Source organism: Papio anubis, unplaced genomic scaffold (genome assembly GCF_008728515.1).
Source record: "Papio anubis isolate 15944 unplaced genomic scaffold, Panubis1.0 scaffold41, whole genome shotgun sequence".
In the NCBI taxonomy this organism is placed as follows: domain Eukaryota; kingdom Metazoa; phylum Chordata; class Mammalia; order Primates; family Cercopithecidae; genus Papio; species Papio anubis.
The window spans coordinates 85,924-109,286 of NW_022164268.1; the positions used below are offsets into that span (position 1 = coordinate 85,924).

General features: G+C 36.3%; 2 long non-coding RNA genes across 2 annotated transcripts in view; one reads left to right on the forward strand and one right to left on the reverse strand.

The window, feature by feature from the left end:
- LOC116273163 overlaps window positions 1-23,363 on the reverse strand; it is a 62,714-nt gene that overhangs the window by 30,557 nt on the left and 8,794 nt on the right. Inside the window, exon 2 of the long non-coding RNA XR_004181626.1 lies at window positions 23,191-23,264. This is a non-coding gene — a long non-coding RNA (uncharacterized LOC116273163). The remainder of the gene's footprint in view (window positions 1-23,190; window positions 23,265-23,363) is intronic.
- The window catches only part of LOC116273162, a 269,780-nt gene continuing 250,604 nt past the window's right edge, over window positions 4,188-23,363 (forward strand). Inside the window, exon 1 of the long non-coding RNA XR_004181625.1 lies at window positions 4,188-4,382. This is a non-coding gene — a long non-coding RNA (uncharacterized LOC116273162). The remainder of the gene's footprint in view (window positions 4,383-23,363) is intronic.

Consider the following 23,363-nt stretch of genomic DNA (forward strand, 5'->3'; position numbering starts at 1 on the left):
GGTCATAATCTGAAGTGCCATTTAATCAAATCTAGTCTTAGAGGTAGTGGAAGAACATTAAACCTAAATGTGTCTCTGGCATTGATGATGATACTTCTTTGTGTACTAGTCTTTTCTCTTTGCTATTACTTCATTTGTAAAGCTGAAGAATAAAATCAGTATGATCAGTATGAGAAAATGTGTTCCATAAATGTATAAACTTTCTAAATGACATTTTAAAATCATGAAATTTCAATGGACAATTTCCTAAATGATTTTTAACCCCTGTTTTAAAATTGTACTTTAAGGTCTGGGATACATGTGCAGAACGTGCAGGTTTGTTTCATAGATATACACGTGCCATGATGGTTTGCTGCACCCATCAATCCGTCACCTACATTAGCTATTTCTCCTAATGTTATCCCTCCCCTAGCCTTCCACCAACCCCCACAGGCCCCAGTGTGTGATGTTCCCCTCCCTGTGTCCACGTGTTCTCATTGTTCATCTCCCACTTCTGAGTGAAAACATGTGGTGTTTGGTTTTCTGTTCCTGTGTTAGTTTGCTGAGAATAATGGTTTCCAGCTTCATCCATGCCCCTGCAAAGGACATGAATTCATCCTTTTTTTATACCTGCATAGTATTCCATGGTGTATATTTTCTTTATCCAGTCTATCACTGATGGGCATTTGGGGTTGGTTCCAAGTCTTCGCTATTGTGAACAGTGCTGCAATAAACATACGTGTGCATGTGTCTTTATAGCAGAATGATTAATAGTCCTTTGATTATATACCCAGTAATGGGATTGCTGGGTCAAATGGTATTTCTGGTTCTAGATCCTTGAGGAATTGCCACACTGTCTTCCACAGTGGTTGAACTAATTTATACTCCCACCAACAATGTAAAAATGTTCTTATTTCTCCACAACCTCTCCAGCATCTGTTGTTTCCTGATTTTTTTAATGATCACCATTCTAACTGGCATGAGATGGAGATGGTATCTCATTGTGGTTTTAATTTGATTTTCAGTAATGACCCATGATGATGAGCTTTTTGTCTTACATTTGTTGGCCACATAAATGTCTTCTTTTGAGAAGTGTCTGTTCATATCCTTTGCTCACCTTTTGATGGGGTTGTTTTTTTCTTGTAAATTTGTTTGAATTCTTTGTAGATTCAGGGTATTAGCCCTTCGTCAGATGGGTAGATTGCAAAACTTTTCTCCCGTTCTGTAGGTTGCTTGTTCACTCTGATGATAGTTACTTTTGCTGTGCAGAAGCTCTTTAGTTTAATTAGATCCCATTTGTCAGTTTTGGATTTTGTTGCCATTGCTTTTGGTGTTTTAGTCATGAAGTCTTTGCCCATGCCTATGTTCTGAATGATATTGCCTAGGTTTTCTTCCAGGGTTTTAGTATGCTCATATATGGGATATTTAATTGTTAGTAGATTTGTGTCACCTTCACATGAAAAAAAGTATTCATAGCAAGAATTATTACATTATTTATAATTTTAGCTCATTATAAAGCAAACAACTTATGAAATCTGAGATTTTGTAGCTTTATTTATAGAAGTTGTTTTTTTCTGAGGCCACTCTAATGTACCAAGGTGTTCATATTGAAGGGACAGAAACATAGGTTTTTGTTTTAAATTACTCACTGTTCCTGTTACGTTCCATTTTTGCCCTGTAGCATTGGTTGACATTTCATAGAGACTGAGTTGGCACAGGGCTGGAAAATATGCAATTATAAGAATCACCTACTCTTGAATTTCCCATTATATACTAGCCATGATTCAGGCAGACTTTTCATAGGTGTTTGATTTGGAATGAGAAGTTTTCTTCCTTATGACCTGTGATTAAAATGTGACATTTTGGTATCTAAAAAGAAGATAGTTTCTGCATAATCTAGCTGTGAATCAGAGCTGATGAAGCAATGTAAGTCTTTGACCTGTATCATATAAGCAATAGCGTATGTAATTGAAAATATATTTTAAGACTGAGTATGATAAGCCTTTTTTTAATTTAAAAAATATTCTGTAGCTTAAAGCAGGCTAAGTGCCAAAATGCAGCAAGATGCATATTGAGAAGTTTTGTTTCACATAACGTTCCTCAAAGGAATTTTCTTTTATATTTATATTTTCTTTTAATGAGTTATAACTATGAATGTAAATAATTATCAGTTGCTGTAGCCTGATGGTAAGGGCAGAGAATAGACTATATTTCTTCACAATTGAAAATGAAAGATACAGTTACAATAATGTTTTGGATAATAATCTTACCTGTTGCATTAACCTTTATAAATCTTTATGGTTAAAACTACAGTTTTCAATTAACTGACTATGGAATAATGATATACCCAGCTTCGGATAATAGTTTGTGTTTTTTTTATTCTGAGTACTGTGGTTGATGATATATTTTCCCTTGCATAGTTTGTGTATGAATGTCTGTCAGTAAAGATGTTATGTATGTATATGTGCATTATTCCTCTGCACTGTAAATATAAATTATATTATTCCAAAGTTGTGCACGCTATTGTTTTATAGTAAGATGACATTGGCAAAAACACTTTCCTTATCACTTGGCATATCAAAACACATTAGCTTCCCACAAGGAACTTCAGATAGCTATATCTTAATTGAACTAATTTAAAATGACTGGGCTAGAGCCTGGATGTCCTCCTTTATTTTAAATACCAACTTTTCACTTGATATATCAAAATACATTAGCTTCTCACAAAGAATTTTAGATACCTATATCTTCATTGAGCTGATATTAGAATGATTGGGCTAGAGCCTAGATGTCCTCCTTTATCTTAAATTTTGAAATGTCCTATATTAATGAAGCTAAAAACATTTAAAATGTTTCATACGAACCTATTAATTTTAAAATATTTTAGATTTTAAAGCATCAACAAGAATGTATTTGCCAAAGTAGGTAGATTGAATTGCATGCTTATTAGGGAAATATAGAGAAATTAATTTTGTATTTTATTAATATCATTATATCCAGTCTTCTATTTCACTGTTTATATTTATTGTCAATATTCTATGACCAAAGGTTTTATTTTCTCTCCCCATACATTGCCTGTCTGATGCCCCCTAATTCAATTTCTTTCACTACCATTCTTCTAAAATTATATTCCACATATTCTACAGTGTCCTTCCTAAGTCTTCTCTCCTTTTGAAACATTTGATATAGTATACCTCTAACATTCTCTTGAAACACAAGGTTTGGCATGTGATAAACACTCAATAGTTATTGTTTAAAATATGAATGAGGAAAAAAATTACCTCTCCCTGTCTTCTCTCTGTGAAGTTGTACTAGCTAGGTTCCATTCACTAGACCACAGGGTCCTGTATCCCTGGGCCAAGGACCTATACCTGTCAATGGCCTGTTAGGAATCAGGCTGCCCAGCAGGAGGTGAGCAGAAGGCAAGTGAGTATTACTGCCTGAGCTCTATCTCCTGTCAGATCAGCCTGACATTAGATTCTCATGGGAGCTCGAATCCTATCCTGAACTGCACATGCGAGGGATCTTGGTTGTACACTCTTCATGAGAATCAAGAATCTGCCAGAATTTACTTTCTAAACTACTACTTTTCATGATTATTTAATCTAAAACTTTTAAGAGCTACCCATTGTCTATGAAAGTGGTTCTCAAAAGTTTTTAGAGATGTTGTGAATGAAAATAATTCAAATATTTTCTACTTGGACTTTACCTACAAATTATCCTCTGGTCACTTCTGTAAGAACTTGGGGGCATTAAAGAATACAAATTGGAACCCATTGGCTTAAGTACCGAAATCCTTATTTAGGATTAGGCCCTGTTCCATGCAAACCATCTGTTTACTACGTTTGATTGCTCCATGTACATTCCTTCTTTGTGTTTTGATTTCTGTAATGTTTAGTGCCCAGAATGCTATTAAAGCACCTTTCTGCTATATTTCCAAATACAGTTCAAGCCGTAACTCCTCACTGAACATGTGAATGAATATTTAGGATATAGGAGTGAAGCATCTTCATTCATGATGTAAAAGTGTATTGAGAGAGTACCGCTGTTTTCTCTTTTCTGGAAATTATTGCTGTAATATATTTAATTATTAGGTAAACAGATGCCACCACCTTATGCTTATCATATTTCAAAGACATAAACCAAATGATTTTAAGCATTCAAAAATAATGGGTTCAAATGAAAGCTAATTTTATACATTCAGAGCACAAACCTAATATTCATATGACCAAAATCAATAATTTTAAAACATACTTTATCATAATTTTTACATTTGTTATCTCTCAGGTCCTGCAGCATACAATCCTGTTTTAAGGAAATCTTGCCCCATACCCTTATTTGTGAAAGCATCAAAGCGCTTTGAAGAGTCCAAAGAGATTACTCCAGGCCCGGCAACATATGAGGTTTGTCAATATTTCCTTCTTATCAATGACACAAGAATAGAATTAATTTCTAGAAAGCACTACAAATGGATATATTAAAGTCATTTCCATATATTTTATTCACATTGCTGATTAATGAAAATATTTTGACTAAGGAGATTTTTGAAGATGTAGTCTGACATTTAAAAATAATTATTTAAGAATTTAAGAATTATTTAAACAACTTTTCTATCTCTAAATATGCTTTACAGTATTCATATATATAATTTATTTATATTCCTACAAATATTAAAGTTCACTTGTTTACATACTTGTTTGTATCCATACGTTGAAATCTCTTAGTATTTATTGAAATAATTGTTTATCAGATAGCTTACAAGAAAGCCCTGTGGATCGAATAAAATTGTGTGTTGATCTTTTATTTTCTTTTAATGAACATGGATTCTGTACCTAAGTTCATAATAAATAAAAGTGTCTTTTAAGTTATGGACCTTCTGATCATAACCTGAAGGATTTTAGAAACTGTGTTCACAATAGTCCTTTATTGCCCTTTTGAGAGTTAGAATGAAATAGGTTCCCCATTCCTACCCTACTAACTATTGAAAGTAAAATATTTTATAGTGATATGTAACAATTAATTTAAGAATTAATTCTGAGTGCAAACCAAAATGAGTGTTCCTTTTTGGGGCTAATGACAAGTTTATTTATATTGAATATTTGTTTTTCTTCTTACTTAAAATGTCACAATCTAAGGCCAGGCACAGTGTCTCATGCCTGTAATCCCAGCACTTTGGGAAGCTGAGGCGGGCAGATACTTGAGGTGAGGAGTTTGCAACCAGCCTGGCCAACATGATGAAACCCTGTCTCTACTAAAAATATAAAAATTAGCCAGGCATGGTGGCATGCACCTGCTGTCCCAGCTACTCGGGAGGCTGGAGCAGGAGAATTGCTTGGATCTGGGAGGCAGAGGTTGCAGTTAGCCAAAATCTCACTACTACACTGCAGCCTGGATGACAGAGTGAGACTCCTTCTCAAAAAAAAAAAAGAGAGAGAGAAAGAAAAAGAAAAAAAAGGTAAATAAAAATAAAATGTCACAATCTAAATACTTTTCAGCATTCCATCCAAGGAGAAAATAAAAGAAATGAAAATGAGTAACTGAAGAATTGTTATCCTGTTGGCTGTTGATTCCTCCAAAAGACAATGACTAATGCCTGCTGGTTAAGCAAAGCTAATTTTATTAGACTTACTTCAGAAAGGGAGAATCTCTCAAGAGTGTTAGTACTATTTTCGAAGGTGGAAGTCAAGGGAGAGTATTTATATGATTTTAGGATCTATGCTAGGTGACTTAAGGCAAGTCTTGTAAATGGGGAACTGATGAGGACTGGACAAAATTTATGACGTTTGTTTACTTTAGATTGATGAGCACAGTAAGGGAAGGTCATTAAGTATTGATTGATAAGGTATTGGTCTTGATAAGTTGGGTATTTTAGTTGTTCATAGTTTGATAATATTAAATCATATTACATCTTTAGTTGAGCAATTTCTCTCCTTAAAAAAACTCATTTTAATGTTATCCACAAATAATAAATGTCAGCCAATCTAATGGTATCCTTTTTCATTTTGTGATGCATTCTATGTAAAGGATGTTCCCACTAATCTTTCTAGTATTTAAGATATTCTTGCTTTTACTTTCTTAATATTTTATGAGTTTAATGTCATATATTTATACTTTATGATAGGCATTTATTATGCAAAATTATTTCCCATGTCAGAGAACACATTTATGGGTTTTATAGTGTTGTTTATTAAGGTATTCTTGAAATTTCAAACTATTATATCCTATATTTACTGAACCTCAAGATAACATTTCTGTTGAGAACTGAGTCTGTAATTTTTTTTGGCTTCTCAACACCAAATTATTTCCTTGGATAATTAAAAACCTTTTTCAATAAATACTTTTTTGATAATTTTCCTTCTTTAAAGAAATTACTTTTAACTTGATAGGTTAATAAATTACTAGGTCTCTTTATTATTAACTTGTTCTTTCATTTTAATATGGCACTCTCTCATGATTTTAGTAAGTTTAAGTTGGTGACTCTTGAGAACATGTTTACCATAAACATTTTACTTTTTTTTTTAACAGAAAAAGATAATTCTAGAAATGCATGATATTGATTTAGAATTGCAATTCAGTTATACTTGAAAATTACTTAAATGTATGATCTGCCATTGAGATAGTTATACATTTTTAATGTCTTAGGTCCACAAAGATCCCCAACTATCCAGTACGGGTGGCCCATACAATTATATTTGCAAAAATCTGGAGGCTTCTTAAATTGTACACCCACATTTGTAATGTCTGCTTGCTATTTTCTTTTTTTTTTTTTTTTGTAAATTATCTCTTGAGTTTCCCAGATAGAATTAGTTCTCTCCCCATTTTTGATGGGTGGAGGAAGGTCAGAGTTGCTGTTGGCATATATCTTATTTTGCCCATTTTATTTCAATTATTAGCTAAGCTGTTTGTCTCTTTTGCTCCTTCTAGTTATTGATATTTATTGGATTACCATCATTGATCTTTCTGAAGATCTAATAAAAGCTAGGGAGAAAATGTGTGTATGCTCATAACAAAAAATGTGCATACAATTTTAGAAGGTTTATTAATCTATGAAAGTTCACTTATAATTTCAACTGAGAACTCTCAGTATTACATTATGAGTTTCAAGAAGGCAATGATTTATTTAATTGTATATTATTCAGGTTTCACCCATAGAATCTGGCACCTAATAATATATTAGTAAATGTTTATTGAATAAATTAGCAAAATGGAAAAGCTGGATTTTCTTTTCATAAATCACTAATTTTTATCTAGACATAAAATTTTCCTCATTGACTTGTTATCAGTGAAAAGAATATGTATATATTCTTTTAAAATAACAGTAAATTTTATTGATTCATTCACATTCTTTTGTTGAATCAGTCTCCTGAACAAAAAATTTTTTTAAGATTTAGATAAGGCTTCAAATACAATGATCAAGTCAAATATATTGACTTTTTATTTGCTTCAAATATATTGATTTTCAGAAATTTAAATTAGATAGTGACTATGTGAGAATATTTTAAAAAGCTAAATAGAAGAAACTTCAATGAATTTCACATTATAAAATCCTTTAAATATTAGAAAAGATTTAAATATATCTCTTAAAAAAGCAAAAATTCTGCTGAAATTTATTGAAGTTCAATAACACAATTCATTTTATGAGTATAATTTTTAATTTTTGCAGGTTACATAATTGCTTGAAAAATCTTAATTAGAGATTAGTTTCAGAGTGAATTTTTAATAGCAGAATTGGGTAAGACAATATAAGTGAGATAAAATATTACCATGTATAAATCCAGAACATGTCGAGAATTGGAATCACACTCTAGGTTTAGTTTATTACTTATTTTCAGTTCTAATTTAAAAATTGAGATTCTTATTGTTTATTACAATAGATTAACACCTTTTTATTAAAGTCAACTATATTTTAACAAAACATTTATTTGACTGTTATTTTATAAACTAGAAATTGATGCATATGTGTGATAGTACTAATTAATTCAATTGAGTCATTTACTTTCTATTGCTTTGAAATTCTTTTGACAAAAATTGTGCACTTAGAAGTTTGAATTCAGACTTCACATCACGTTTTAGACTGATAAATATCCCATGAATATGAAAACTTAGAAAAGGCACAAAAGAACAAACTTTAGTGCAATTAATTTCATTTACACATCTATTCAAGTAGTACAGAAATTAACAAAGATATATTTTTATGAAAAGAAAATTTTACTCAAATTAAATGAAAAATTATAAAGGAATTTATTTTAAAAATCCTTTTGTTAGCAGATTACCCACTTGTCTAAAACCCTCATTCTGGGTAATTTTAAAGAAATTTAAATTTTAAATTTTAGTAGATATTGTTTTTTTGTTTTTAAATTACAGAATACAATAATTTTATACTACAGAAATGAGAAAATGCATTAACATGTATGCAATTTAATTATATTTTCACTAAAAATAGAAAAAAGTATTTTCTGTATTGCTTATTCTCAGAAAAATAATGTAAAATGGCAGAAAGATCTTTAAAAAGTTTTTAATTTTTCTATTATTATAAATAGCCCTATAAAGATGGTTTTATACCTGATCATTGTTCCTACTTAAGCCTAATACCTTTAATTACCTGCTAGATCTCATTTGCTTCGTCTGCTCAATGATGTTGTACCAGCAATTTCTCCCTTTACTTCATTTTTTCCTCTCTGCCAAATCATTCATGAAACATACAACCATTTTGCATTTCGTCCAATCTAAAAATATCTCTCAGCCTCATTTTTTCCTTCAATTAAAACCTTGTTTCTATATTTTTTTTTCTTTAAAAAGCTACTCAAAGTACTAGCATGCGTTCATTGTTTCCATTTGCTTTTTTCTCATTCTCTTTCAATTTGACACTTATGAGGCTTTCTCCCCAACTACTCCACAGAAATGGCTCATCAATGACTTTCATAAATCTTTTGTGCAATCCTGCAGTAGATCCTGTGTTGAATCTCCTTATTTTACTTAACCTAGCAGCAGCATTTAATATAATGGATAATTCTTCTTGGAAATGTTCACCCTTCCCCGAGTTGGGTTTTCAGACTACCATTCTCTCTGTGTCTGAGTTGGTTTTGGCTGCTTTAACAAACTACTAGAGACTGAGTGGTTTATAAACAACAAAATTTTATTTCTCATAGCTCTGAACACTGGAAACTCCTAGATAAAATTTAGTGTTTTGTGAGAACCTTCTTCCTGATTCACAGACAGCTGTCTTCTTGCTGTGTTCTCACATGGCAGAAGGGCAAAGGAGCTCTCTTTTATAAGGGCCTAATTCCATTCATGAAGGCTCTACCTCAGGACCTAATCATCTACAAATACCAGCTTTCTAATACTATCACACTAGGGGTTAGGATTTCAACATACAGATTGACAGTAAGTAGAGATGGGAACAAATTTTTTAGGGCATTAGTCTCTATATTGGTTCCTACAAGCTACTTGCAGGAGATAAGGGGGTGCTGGGTATATGTGTCTAGTCTGCCGTTATCTGCTTTTATTAGAAGGGCTACAGTTCCTATGCTTCATGTATTATATACTTGCATAAAATTATGTTAGAAAAAGAGTTCCCCTATTTACGAATAAAAAGAAAAATTCAAAGCTACAGTTATAAGGAAAAGGTAGATTCATTGGATCAAGAGAAAATAGTATAAATTGCACTTTGATCACTTGATAGCTCAGATACAAGGATAAAAACTACTATAAATGTAGTGCAAACATATACTGAAGAAAGCATTTATTACAGTACTTGATATACAGTGGGGCCATATGTTATAGTTATTGTTACTGTTACCTTTGTTTCATGGCTATATTCATTTATTTCTAGTTTATAAATATGATCCTAGTCTGGTATAGGTTCTGAGTCCAAAAATGAAAAATCTCCATTCTCAAATATATAGCAATCTTTTAAGGAGAAACTATAAGCATTTTAATTATAATATAATAATTATTGTTTGTTAACAGGTGAAAGGTACCAATATGATAAAGAATTTCTGGGTTTGGTGCAGTGGCTCACGCCTGCAATCCCAGCACTTTGGGAGGCCAAGGTTGGCAGACCACCTGAGGTCTGGAGTTCTACACCAGCCTGGTCAACATGACAAAACCCTGTCTCGATTAAAGATAGAAAAATTAGCCAGGTGTGGTGGCGTGCACCTGTTGTCCCAGTTGCTTAGGAGGCAGAGGCACGAGAATCGCTTGAACTTGGGAGGTGGAGGTTGCAGTGAGCCGAGATAGCGCCACTGCACTCCAGCCTGGGTGACAGAGTGAAACTCCAGCTCAGAGAAAAAAAAAAAAAAAGAATTTCTAGGTTAGACAAAGGGAGTAAGACTTCAGAAAGTATTTTATATGAAATATAAAAGAGTAATGGGAATATTTTTACTTAGACAAGCCAATGGGGCTTATTCTAGGCAAAGGAAACAGTATATGCAAAGTCAAAGAGGCACTGGAGAATGGAATATCCTTGTCAAGCTTACTGTTAGTATTACTAAAATATAAAATGAATAGAATGATATTAGATATGTAGATAGTATTAGATCACAAAGCGTATCAAAAATACACAGTTTTAATTTTTCTCCTCTGAACTATAGACACCAAAGATTCCTGAGCAGAATTATAATGTTATATATTAATACAAATCAAGCAATACCCAGTGTTTTTTTAAATATTTTAAGATATTTTTTCCATATTTTTTCTTGATAGATTGCTTATAAGGAATGATAAAGCATGATTTAAATTATATATGCTTTTTAATATTGAATGACAGTTTCTAAGTTTATTACTACTGTTCATATTATCTTTGTAGAAAATTTTCAATTGTAGCTATGAAATATATTTTAGAATGTAGCCTAAACTTCTCCTTTCACAAACTCAGTTTTATACTATAGTTTCAATGTTTGTGAGACAGTATTTTATATTATTTGAAAATGTGATTTAAACTTTCGGTTTTAGAAATTGGTTTTGCACTTCAATTGTAAAGGTCATGGCACATTACTTAATACCCCAAAGTGAATGTTTAAAAGCTACCTGTCATTTGTCATTCTAAAAAGGTCTTTGACTCTCCATGGACTACAACCTTGCTTTAATTCTCTTCCTTCATTTCTTCTGACAGAACTCTTGATATTCCTTTGAACTTCCTAAGTCATTAAATTTTAGGAGACATATTATGTTCTGTCTGGGAAAATCTATTTTCAGCCTATGGTATTAGGCCTTGGGATATCTGTCAGAGGTATGATCTTCTCTGGGTTGTGTTGAGAGGAATCCAGACATATTATGTAAGTAGTTCTTGTATCAGAATAGAGAAAGCTCTTTGTATCTTAAGGATAACTTTCCATCCAGAAAGATCATTTGGATGATTATATGTTATGGATCCTTTACATGGAGTTCATAAACTCTTTCATGGTGTGATGGTTAATACTGAGTGTCAACTTAACTGGATTGAAGGATACAGACTATTCAAAGTATTGATCCTGGGTGTGTCTGTGGGGGTGCTGCCAAAGGAGATTAACATTTGAGTCAGTGGGCTTGGAAAGGCAGACCCACCCTTAATCTGGGTGGGCATAATCTAATCAGCTGCCAGCACAGCTAGAATATAAAGCAGGCAGAAAAATGTGAAAGGATAAGACCAGCCTAGCCTCACAGCCTATATCTTTCTCTCATGCTGGTTGCTTTCTACCCTCAAACTTTAGACCCCAAGTTCTTCAGTTTTGACACTCAGACTGGCTCTCCTTGCTCCTCAGTTTGCAGACAGCCTATTGTGGGACCTTGTGATCATGTGAGTTAATACTTAATAAATTCCCCTATGTATATGTGTGTATATACACACACACACACACACACACACAAATATACTATACTAATATACTATATATATACTATTATTTATATATACACTATATAAAGAGTTTCTGGGCTGGGTGCAGTGGCTAATGCCTGTAATCCCAGAACTTTAAGAATTTCTGGGCTTGGCGCAGTGGCTCACGCCTGTAATCCCAGAACTTTGGGAGGCCGAGGTGGGCAGATCACCTGAGGTCTGGAGTTCTAGACCAGCCTGGTCGACATGACGAAACCCTGTCTCGACTAAAGATACAAAAATTAGCCAGGTGTGGTGGCATACACCTGTTGTCCCAGCTGCTTAGGAGGCAAAGGCACGAGAATTGCTTGAACTTGGGAGGTGGAGGTTGCAGTGAGCCTCCACTGTATTTAGTATATATATACTATATATATACTATATATACACTATATTAGTGTATATATATACTTATATATATACTTAGTATACTATATATACTAAGTATACATAATAGTATATATACACTATATATACTCTATATAGCCAATATAGTGTGTATATACTACATATACAGTATATATACTATATATACCTCTATAGTATATATACTGTATACTAAATATATATACTATATATACTTTATACTAAATATATAAAAATATATGTACTAAATATATAATAGTATATATACTATAGTATATATAGTATAGTATACATAGTGTATATATACACTATATTTACTATATATATACTATATATATCCTAAATATATATAATAGTATATAGTGTGTCTATATAGTATATATATAGTATGTATTATATATAGTATATATATCCTATTAGTTCTGTCCCTCTAGAGAACCCTGACTAATACAGATTTTGGTAACACAAGTGGTTCTAGAAGAGTAGAGTATTAAGGATCAAGTTCTTTTGCTGGTTTTGGGGTTTCTAGAGTTAGTTACTTAATATGATTAGATCCCAAAATGGTAAGACTCTACTTCTAATAATATGGAGAACACTGATAGTCCTTGGCATGAACTGTTTAGAGAGTTATGCAAAATAAATGCATTTGACACTCCTGATTCACTGCTTGTGAGAAGCAAGGAGTCTATGACTCTATGCATAATACTTTTGACCATATGTGGAGAATCAAGGAACATAATGAGGCTGTTTGGTTGCTCCAAACTTCAGTGGACAGAGTGATGAAAGACAATGATGAATCTAGGGATTCTAACTCCCAGCTTCAGAATCAGATACTCAGTCTCAAATCTGCTAAGATTGCCCTGAGTGAGAGTCTTACCTCCTACAGAGAAAGACCTGAAATTGTGGAAAAACAGACACAGCTCTTATCATGCAAGTGGCTGACGTGCAATGAAAGGTGCATGCACAGCCTCACCGGGTGTCTACTGTTAAAGTGAGGGCATTGATTGGAAAAGAATGGAACCCTACAACTTTGAACCGGGATGTGTGGGAGGACCCTGATGAAGCTGGGGACACTGAGCTTGTAAATTCTGATGAAGCTTTTTTTGCCAGAACAAACGGCTTCACCATCCCCAGTAGTGGCAATATCTCCCCTTTGACCCATGCTGCCATCAGCCATTCCACCTTTGTCTCAGGAGATAAACCCTGCACTGCCTGAGGCAACAGTGGTGGCCTCCGGTGAGGCTGTTGCCAGGCAAGATAATGTTGATTCTCTTCAGGAGCTACCCCTAATGCCTCCATTTGCTTCTAGACCTATAACTAGATTAAAGTCCCAGCGGGTCACTAGAGGTGCGGTTGAGAGTGTGACCCATGAGGCGGTGTGTTACACTTGAAAAACCTGCTTGGGTTTTTAACTTAACAGAAATCTGGAGAACAGGCATGGGAATGGATATTAAGGATGTGGGATAACGTTGGAAGGAACATAGAGTTGGATCAGGCTGAATTTATTTATTTGGGCCCACTAAGTGGGGACTCTGCATTTAATGTTGCAGCTCAGGGAGTTAAAAAAGGTTCTAATAGCTTATTTGCTTGGTTAGCTGAAATATGGATTAAAAGATGGCCCACTGTAAGCGAGCAGGAAATGTCTGATATCCCTTGGTTTGATGTAGAGGAAGGGATCCAAAGGCTTAGAGAGATTGGAAAGGTGGACTAGATTAGTCACTCTAGACCTTCTCATCCCACCTGGGAGGGCCCAGAAGATATCCCTTGAACAATGTGTTGTGAAACGGATTTGTGAGGATAGTACCTGCATTTTTGAAGAGCTCTGTAATTGCTCTTCTCTATACGTCATAGCTAACAATGGGAACCACCGTCACTCAACTACAAAATTTAAATATAATGGGAATAATTGGATCCCAAGGTGGCAAGGGCCAAGTGGTGGCACTCAACCGTCAAAGGCAAAGTGGACGTAACTACTGTAACGGACAGCAGAGACAAAGCAGCAGTCATCAATAGTCTGACTTATGTAGAGCTATGGGATTGGCTAACTAATCATGGTTTTCCTAGAAGTAAAATTGACAGGAAGCCTACTGCATTCCTACTTAATTTATATAAGCAGAAACCTTCTAGGTCGAATGGACAAAAGACTAATTTGAATTATAAAAACAGAATCATGGCCCCTCAATCAATTTCCAGACTCGAGCAGGTTTACAGACCCAGAACCCCTTGAATGATGGGGAGGCCGGGTCCCCTGGAGGGAGGACCCCACTACACTACCGACAATTTATGCTGTTAATCTTTTTTTCTGTCCTTCCCCATGGAGACCTCTGGTTAAGTGTGCATTGGGGAAAGGGAAATTATCAGACATTTTGGAGACTACTAGACACTGGCTCTGAGCTGACATTGATTCCAGGGGACCCAAAATGTCATCGTGGTCCTCCAGTTAAAGTAGAGGCTTATGGAGGTCAGATAATTAAAGGGGTTTTAGCTCAGGCCCGACTTACAGTGGGTCCAGTGGGTTCTTGGACTCATCTTGTGGAGATTTTCCCAGTGCCAGAATGCATAACTGGAATAGACATACTTAGCAGCTGGCAGGACCCCCACATTGGCTCCCTGAATGGTAGGGTGAAGGCTACTATGGTGGGAAAGGTCAAATGGAAGGCATTAAGAGCTGCCTCTACCTAGAAAAATAGTAAATCAAAAACAATATTACATCCCTGGAGCGATTGCAGAGATTAGTGCCACTATCAAGGATATGAAAGATGCAGGGGTGGTGAGTTCCGTCACATCCCCATTCACCTGTCCCATTTGGCCTGTGCAGAAGACATATGGATCTCGGAGAATGACAGTGGATTGTTGTAAGCTTAACCAAGTGGTGACTCCAATTTCAGCTGCCGTACCCAATGTGGTTTCATTGATTTGAGCAAATTAACACATCTCCTGGTACTTGCTATGCAGCCATTGACTCAGGAGATGCCTTTTTCTCCATTCCTGTCCATAAGGCCCACCAGAAGCAATTTGCCTTCAGCTGGCAAGGCTAGAATTATACTTTTACAGTCCTACCTCAGGGGTATATCAACTTCTGACTTTGTGTCATAATGTTATTCGGAGAGACCCTGATCACTTTTCACTTCCGTAAGATATCACACTGGTCTATTACACTGATGTCATTATGCTGATTGGATCCAGTGAGCAAGAAGTAGGAAACACACTGGACTTATTGGTGAGACATTTGCATGCCAGAGAATGGGAAATAAATCTGACTAAAATTCAGGGACCTTCTCCCTCAGTAAAATTTCTAGGGATCCAGTGGTGTGGGATCTGTTGAGATATTCCTTCTAAAGTGAAGGATAAGTTGCTGCATTTCACCCCTTCTACAACCAAGAAAGTGGCACAATGCGTACCAGGCCTATTGGCATTTTGGAGACAACACATTCCTCATTTTGGTGTGTTGCTCTGGCCCATTTGTCGAGTGACACAGAAAGCTGCCATCTTAGAGTGGAGTCCAGTAGAGGAGAAGGCTCCGTGACAGGTCCAGGCTACTGTACAAGCTGCTCTGCCTCTGGGGCCCTGTGACTCAGCAGATCCAATTGGTTGTGGTATCAGTAGCAGATAGGGATGGTGACTGGAGCCTTTGGCAGTCCCCCATAGGTGAATCACAGAGGAGGTCTCTGGGATTTTGAAGCAAGCCCCTGCCATCTGCAGATACCTACTTTCCTTTTGAGAGACAGCTCTTGGCCTCTTACTGGGCTTTGGTGGAAACTGAACGTTTGACTATGGGTCATCAAGTCACCACACAACCTGAACTGCCTATCATTAACTGGGTGCTTTCTGACCCATCTGTCCATAAAGTGGGTCATGCACAACAGCATTCCATCATCAAATGAAAGTAGCATATAAGTGATCAGGCTTGAGCAGGTCCTGAAAGCACAAGTAAGTTACATGAAGAAGTGCTCAAATGCCCATGGTCTCCACTGATGCCACACTGCCTCCTCTCCCCAGGCCTGCACCGATGCATCTTAAGCAGGCACCACCCGAAAGTGGACAACTGTGGCACTACAGCCTCTTTCTAGGACATCCTTGAAGGACAGCAGTGAAGAGAACTCTTCTCAGTGGCAGAACTTTGAGCAGTGCACCTGGTTATGCACTTTGCCTGGAAGGAGAAATGGCCAGATGTGCGATTATATACTCATTCATGGACTGTAACCAATGGTTTGGCTGGATGGTCAGGGACTTGGAAGAAGCATAAGAAAATTGGTGATAAAGAAATCTGGGGCCTGTAATCCCAGCACTTTGGGAGGCCGAGATGGGCGGATCACGAGGTCAGGAGATCGAGACCATCCTGGCTAACACGGTGAAACCCCGTCTCTACTAAGAAATACAAAAAATAGCCGGGCGAAGTGGCGGGCGCCTGTAGTCCCAGCTACTCGGGAGGCTGAGGCAGGAGAATGGCGTAAACCCGGGAGGCGGAGCTTGCAGTGAGCTGAGATCCGGCCACTGCACTCCAGCCTGGGCGACAGCGCGAGACTCCGTCTCAAAAAAAAAAAAAAAAAAAAGAAATCTGGGGAAGAGGTATGTGGATGGACCTCTCTGAGTGGTCAAAAAAGGTGAAGATATTTGTATCCCATGTGAGTGCTCACCAATGGGTCACCTCAACAGAAGAGCAGTTTAGTAATCAATTAGATAGTATGACCCATTCTGTGGACACCACTCAGTCTCTTTTCCCAGCCACCTCAGTTATTGCCCAATGGGCCCATGAAAAAAGTGGCCATGGTGGCAGTGATGGAGGTTATGCATGGGCTCAAGAACATGGACTTCCACTCACCAAGGCTGACCTGGCTCTGGCCACTGCTGAGTGCCCAATTTGCCAGCAGCAGAGTCTAACACTGAGCCCTCAATATAGCCCCTTTCCTCAGGGTGATCAGCCAACTACCTGGTGGCAGGTTGTATTGGAACTCTTCTGAAAGGGCAGAGGTTTGTCCTCGCTGGAATAGACACTTACTCAGGATATGTGTTTGTCTATTCTGCACGCAATGCTTCTGCCAAGACTGTCATCAGTGGACTTACAGAATGCCTTATCCACTGTCATGGTATTCCACACAGCATTGCCTCTGACCAAGGCACTCACTTTATGGCTAAAGAAGTGTGGCAGTGGGCTCATGCTCATGGAGTTCACTAGTCTTACCATGTTCCCCATCATCCTGAAGCAGCTGGACTGATGGAATAGTGAAATGGCCTTTTGAAGTCAAAATTACAATGCCTATTGAGCACTTTTTAATGTTTGTTGGCTATTCGTGTTTGTATATCTTCTCTTGAGAACTCTCTACTCTTGTCCTTTGCCCACTTTTTGATGGGATAGTTTTCTTTTGTCTTGCTGACCTGTTTTAAGTTCCTTGTAGATTCTGAATACTAGTCCATTGTCAGATGTATAGATTGGGAATATTTTCTTCCACTCTGTGGGTTGTGTGTTTACTCTGCTGATTATTTCTTTTGCTGTGTAGAAACTTTTTAGTTTAGTTAAGTCCCACCTATTTATCTCTATTTTTATTGTGTTTGCTTTTCTGTTCTTAGTCATGAAGTCTTGGCCTAAGCCAGTGTCTAAAAGGGTTTTTCCAATGCTATCTTCTGGAATTTGTGTGGTTTCATGACTTAGATTCAAGACTTTGATCCATCTCGAGTTGATTTTTCTATAAGGTAATAGATGAAGATTCAGTTTTCTTCTGTGTGTGGCTTGCCAATTTATTACAGGACCATTTGTTGAATAGGGTGACCTCTCCACACTTCATGTTTTTGTTTGCTTTGTCAGAGATCAATTGACTGTAAGTATTTGGCTTTATTTCTGGGTTCTCATTTATGTTTCATTTGTCTGTGTGCCTATTTTTATGCCCATAACATGCTGTTTTGGTGACTGTGGCCTTATAGTATAGTTTGAAGTCGGGTAATGTAATGCCTCCAGATTTGTTCTTTTTGCTTAATCTTGCTTTGGCTATGTGGGCTCTTTTTTTGGTTTCATATGAAATTTAGGATTTTTTTTTTCTAGTTTTATAAAGAATGATGGAGTCTCCACACACAATGCAGTTTGATGGGAACTGTACTGACTTTGTAGATTGCTTTGGCAGTGTGATCATTTTCACAATGTTGGTTTTATGTATCTATGGGCATGGAATGTATTTCCATTTGTGATGTTTTTGATTACTTTCAGCAGTGTTCATAGTTTTCCTTGCAGAAATCTTTCACTTTCTTGGTTAGGTATATTCCTAAGTAGTTTTTTTTTTTTTTTTTTTTGGTTTTTTTTGGCATATATTTTAAAAGGGGTTGTGTTCTTGATTTGATTCTCAGCTTGATCAGTGTTGATGTATAGCAGACTACTGATTTGTTTACATTAATGTAGTACCCTGAAACTTTGCTGAATTCATTTTTCAGTTCTAGGAGCTTTTTGGGTTTTCTAGGTATACTGTCATCTCATCAGTGAATGGCAACAATTTGACTTCCTCTTTACCAATTTGAATGAAGAAATACATTTCTTTCTCTTGTCTAATAGCTCTGACTAGGACTTCCAGCACTGTGTTGAATAGAAGTGGGGAAAGTGGGCATCCTTGTCTTGTTCCAGTTCTCAGGAAGAATGCTTTCAACTTTTCCTCATTCAGTATAATGTTGGCTGTGGGTTTGTCATAAATGGCTTTTATTACCTTAAGGTATGTTTTTTGCCGATTTTGCCGATTTTATGAGGGTTTTAACCTTCTATGCCGATTTTGCTGAGGGTTTTAATCACAAAGCAATGCTGGATTTTGTCAAATGATTTTCTGTATCTATTGAGATGATCATCTGATTTTTGTTTTTAATTCTGTTTATGTGGTGTATCACACATATTGACTTGCAGATATTAAACCATTCCTACAACCCTGATATGAAACCCACTTGATCATGGTGGATTATCTTTTTTATATGCTTTGGGGTTTGGCTAGCTAGTTTTTTTTTTTTTTTTTTTTTTTTTCTTTTTTTTAGGATTTTTGCATTTATGTTCATCAGGAACATTGGTCTGTGGTTTTCTTTTTTTGTTATGTCCTTTCATGGTTTTGCTATTAGGTTGACACTGGTTTCATGGAATGATTTAGGGAGGATTCCCTCTTTCTCTGTCTTTTAGAGTAGTGTCAATAAGATTGGCACTAATTCTGCTTTGAATGTCTCGTAGAATTCAGCTGTGAATCTGTCTACCTCTGGACTTTTTTTGTTCGTAACTTTTTAAGCACCATTTTAATCTCGCCTCTTGTTACTGGTCTGCTCAACATTTCTATTTTTTTCTGTTTTAATCTAGGAGGGTCTTATATTTCCAGGAATTTATCCCTCTCCTCTTTATGTGTGTAAAGTTGTTCATAGCAGCCTTGAATGCTTTTTTTGTATTTCTATAGTATTGACTGTAATATCTCCCATTTCATTTCTAATTGAGCTTATTTGGATCCTCTCTCTTCTTGATTAATCTGACTAATGGACTATCAATTATATTTATCTTTTCAAAGAGCTGGCTTTTTGTTTGTTTTATCTTTTCTGTTTGTTTGTTTGTTTGTTTCAGTTTCATTTAGTTCTGCCCTAATTTTGTTCTTTTGTTTCTTCTGCTAGCTTTGGGTTTTGTTTGTTCTTACTTCTCTAGGTCCTTGAGGTGTAACCTTAGATTGTCTGTTTGTGCTATTTTAGACTTTTTGATATAGGTGTTTGATGCTATGAACTTTCTTTTTAGCACCACTTTTGCTGTATCCCAGATGTTTTGATAGGTTTTGTCACTATTATCATTCAGTTCAGAGTCTTTTAATTTCCATCTTGATTTCATTATTGACTCAATGATCATTCAGGAGCAGATTATTTAATTTCCATGCATTTGCATGGTTTTGAGGGTTCCTTTTCGAATATATTTCCAATTTTATCCCACTGTTGTCTGAGAGAGTACTTGCTATAATTTGATTTTCTTGGATTTTTTTATACTTGTTTTGTGTTCTATCATATAGTCTGTCTTGGAGAATGTTCCATGTGCTGATGAATAGAATGTATATTCTGTAATTTTGGGGTAGAATGTTGTATAAATATCTGTTAAGTTCATTTGATGCATGGTATAGTTTAAGTCCATCTGTCTTGATGACCTGTCTAGTGCTGTCAGTGGAGTACTGAAGTCCCCCAATATTATTGTGTTGCCATCTATCTCATTTCTTGATCTAGTAGTATTTGTTTTATAAATTTGGGAGCTCCAGTGTTAGTGCATATATATTTAGGATTGTGATATTTTCCTTTTAGAGTAGTCCTTTTATCACTATACAATTTCCCTGTATGTCTTTTTAAACCGTGTTTCTTTAAGGTTTGTTTTGTCTGATATAAGAATAGCTGCTCCTGCTTGTTTTGGTGTCCATTTGCATGGAATACCTTTTTCTACCCCTTTACCTTAAGTTTATGTGAGTCCTTATGTGTCAGGTGCGTCTCCTGAAGATAGCAGATACTTGGTTGGTGAATTCCTATTCATTCTGCCATTCTGTATCTTTTAAGTGGAGCATTTAGGCCATTTACATTCATTGTTAGTATTGACATGTGAGGTACTATTCTATTCATCATGCTATTTGTTGCCTGAATACCTTTTTTTTTTTTTTTTTTTCCATTATGTTATTGTTTTATTGCTCCTGTGAGATTTATGCTTTAAGGAAATTCTATTTTGGTGTATTTTAAGGAGTTGTTTCAAGGTTTAGAGCTCCTTGTATCAGTTCTTGTAGTGCTGGCTTAGTAGTGGCAAATTCTCTCAGGATCTGTGTGTCTGAAAAAGATTGTACCTTTCCTTCATTTATGAAGCTTAGTTTCACTGGATACAAAATTCTTGGCTGATAATTGTTTTTTTTTTTAAGGAGGCTAAAGATAGGACACCAATCCCTCCTTGCTTGTAGGGTTTCTGCTTAGAAATTTCCTGTTAATATGATAGGTTTTCCTTTTTAGGTTACCTGATGCTTTTGCCTCACAGCTCTTACAATTTTTTATTTTGCCCTGACTTTAGATAACCTGATGAACTATGTGCCTAGGCAATGATCTTTTTGCAATAAATTTCCTAGATGTTCTTTTAATTCTTGTAGTTGAGTGTTTAGATCTCTATCAAGGCTGGGGAAGAATTCCTTGATTATTCCCTCAATTATCTTTTCTAAACTTTTAGATTTCTCTTCTTCCTCAGGAATACCAATTATTGTTATGTTTGGTTGTTTAACATAATCCCAAACTTCTTGGAGACTTTGTACATTTTTTTTAAAATTCTTTTTTCTTTGTCTTTTTCAGATTGGGTTAATTTGAAAGCCTTGTCTTTGAATTTCTGAATTTTTTTCTTTTCCTTGTTCAATTCTATTGCTGAGACTTTCCAGTGCATTTTGCAATTCTCTATGTGTGTCCTTCATTTCCAGAAGTTGTGATTGGTTTTTATTTGTGCTATCTATTTCACTTGAGGTTTTTTGTTTTTGGTTTTGTTTTTTTGTTTTTTTGTTTTTTGTTTGTTTGTTTGTTTTAATATCCTGTATCATGTTTTTGATTTCTTTAAGCTGAGCTTCACCTTTCTCTGATGCCTTCTTGATTAGCTTAATGGTCAACCTTCTTAATTCTTTTTCTGGCAATTCAGAAATTTCATCTTGGTTTTGATCCACTGCTGGTGAGCTAGTGTAATCTTTTGGGGGTGTTGAAGAACCTTGTTTTGCCATATTACTGGAATTGTTTTTCTGGTTCCTTCTTATTTTGGTAGACTGTATCAGAGGGAAAACCTGGGACTTGAGGGCTGCTGTTCAGATTTTCTTTTTGTCCCATGGGGTGCTCCCTTTATGCAGTGTTCTTTCCTTTCCCTAGGGATGGGGCTTTCTGAGAGCATGTTATTTCTCTTCTGGGTCTAGTCACACAGTCAACCTACCAGGCTCTGGCCTGGTACTGGGGATGTCTGCAAAGAATCTTGTGATATGACTCATCTTCATATCTGTCAGCCATGGATAGCAACGCCTACTCCTGGTGAAGGTAGCTAGGAAGTGAAGTGGCCTCTGGGAGGGTCCTTAAACCTTGTTATGTGCACTGGTTTTGTATCATTTTGCCTCCAGCCAGGAGTTGGTGCTTTCAAGAGCAAATCAGCTTTGGTTGTATAGGAAGATTCAAGCTTGCCCTAGGGTTAGGTGGTGGGTGGGGACATAGAACTTTCAAGGGATTAAGTCCTTTTTCTTGGGCTACCAGGGCAGGCAGAGAAAGATCATCAGGTGGGGGCAGGGTTAGGTGTGTCTGAGCTTAGACTCTCCTTGGGCAGGGGTGGGGGGGGCTTGCTGGTTCTGCTGTGAGAAGTGGAGTTGTGGATCCCAGTCCAATAGAGTTATGTTCCCAGGGGGATTATGGCTGCTTCTGCTACATCACACAGATCACCAAGGAAGTTGGGGAAAGTCGAGAGCCACAGGCCTCACCCAGCTCCCACACAGCCTGTACCCCAAAAGGCTGGTATTACTTTCAGCATGCCCCCACAACAGCACAGTTTATTTCCAGGCAGCTGGTGAACAGGGCTTAGAACTTGCCCCAGGCTGTAAGACTCCCAGCTAAGAAAGCAAACTGACTTACTCTCCCATGGGACAGTTCCTCAGCTGTCCCATGGAGCCTACAGTGGTAATCCATCTCCTTCAAAGGGTCTGTGGATTATCTTGGCTTTCCTGATACCTTCCTTTGGTAGTTCTTAGAGAAAAAGTTCATAATGTAGGTTTCCACATGCTGCTCTGTCCATCCAAGTGGGAGCTGCAAGTTAGTCCTGCCTCCTAACTACCATTTCAAAAGTCACACTAATTACGTTCTTACAGGATATTGATACTCGGGTGCAATAATGTTTCATCTTCATGGATTCTGTCACTGATATTGACCTAGTCGTTTCTGAGAGGATTGATTCAACCTGTTTAAGTGCATGGTTAACAATTCTACTCTTGAAGAACAGTGGGTGTGGCAACAAAATAATGTGTTCTTCTACTCACAGTTTTTCAGAGTCCCAAGTTTTGCTATTTGCCTTTATCTTTCTTTCTTTTCTTAATGCAGCTTTCTTTCTTAGCTTTAGGGGAAGTTGAAAGAAGAAATATTAATGGAATCATGTAAATTAACAGCCACAGACCTAAACAAATACCATCTGTATTCAACCAGGGTTGCTTAA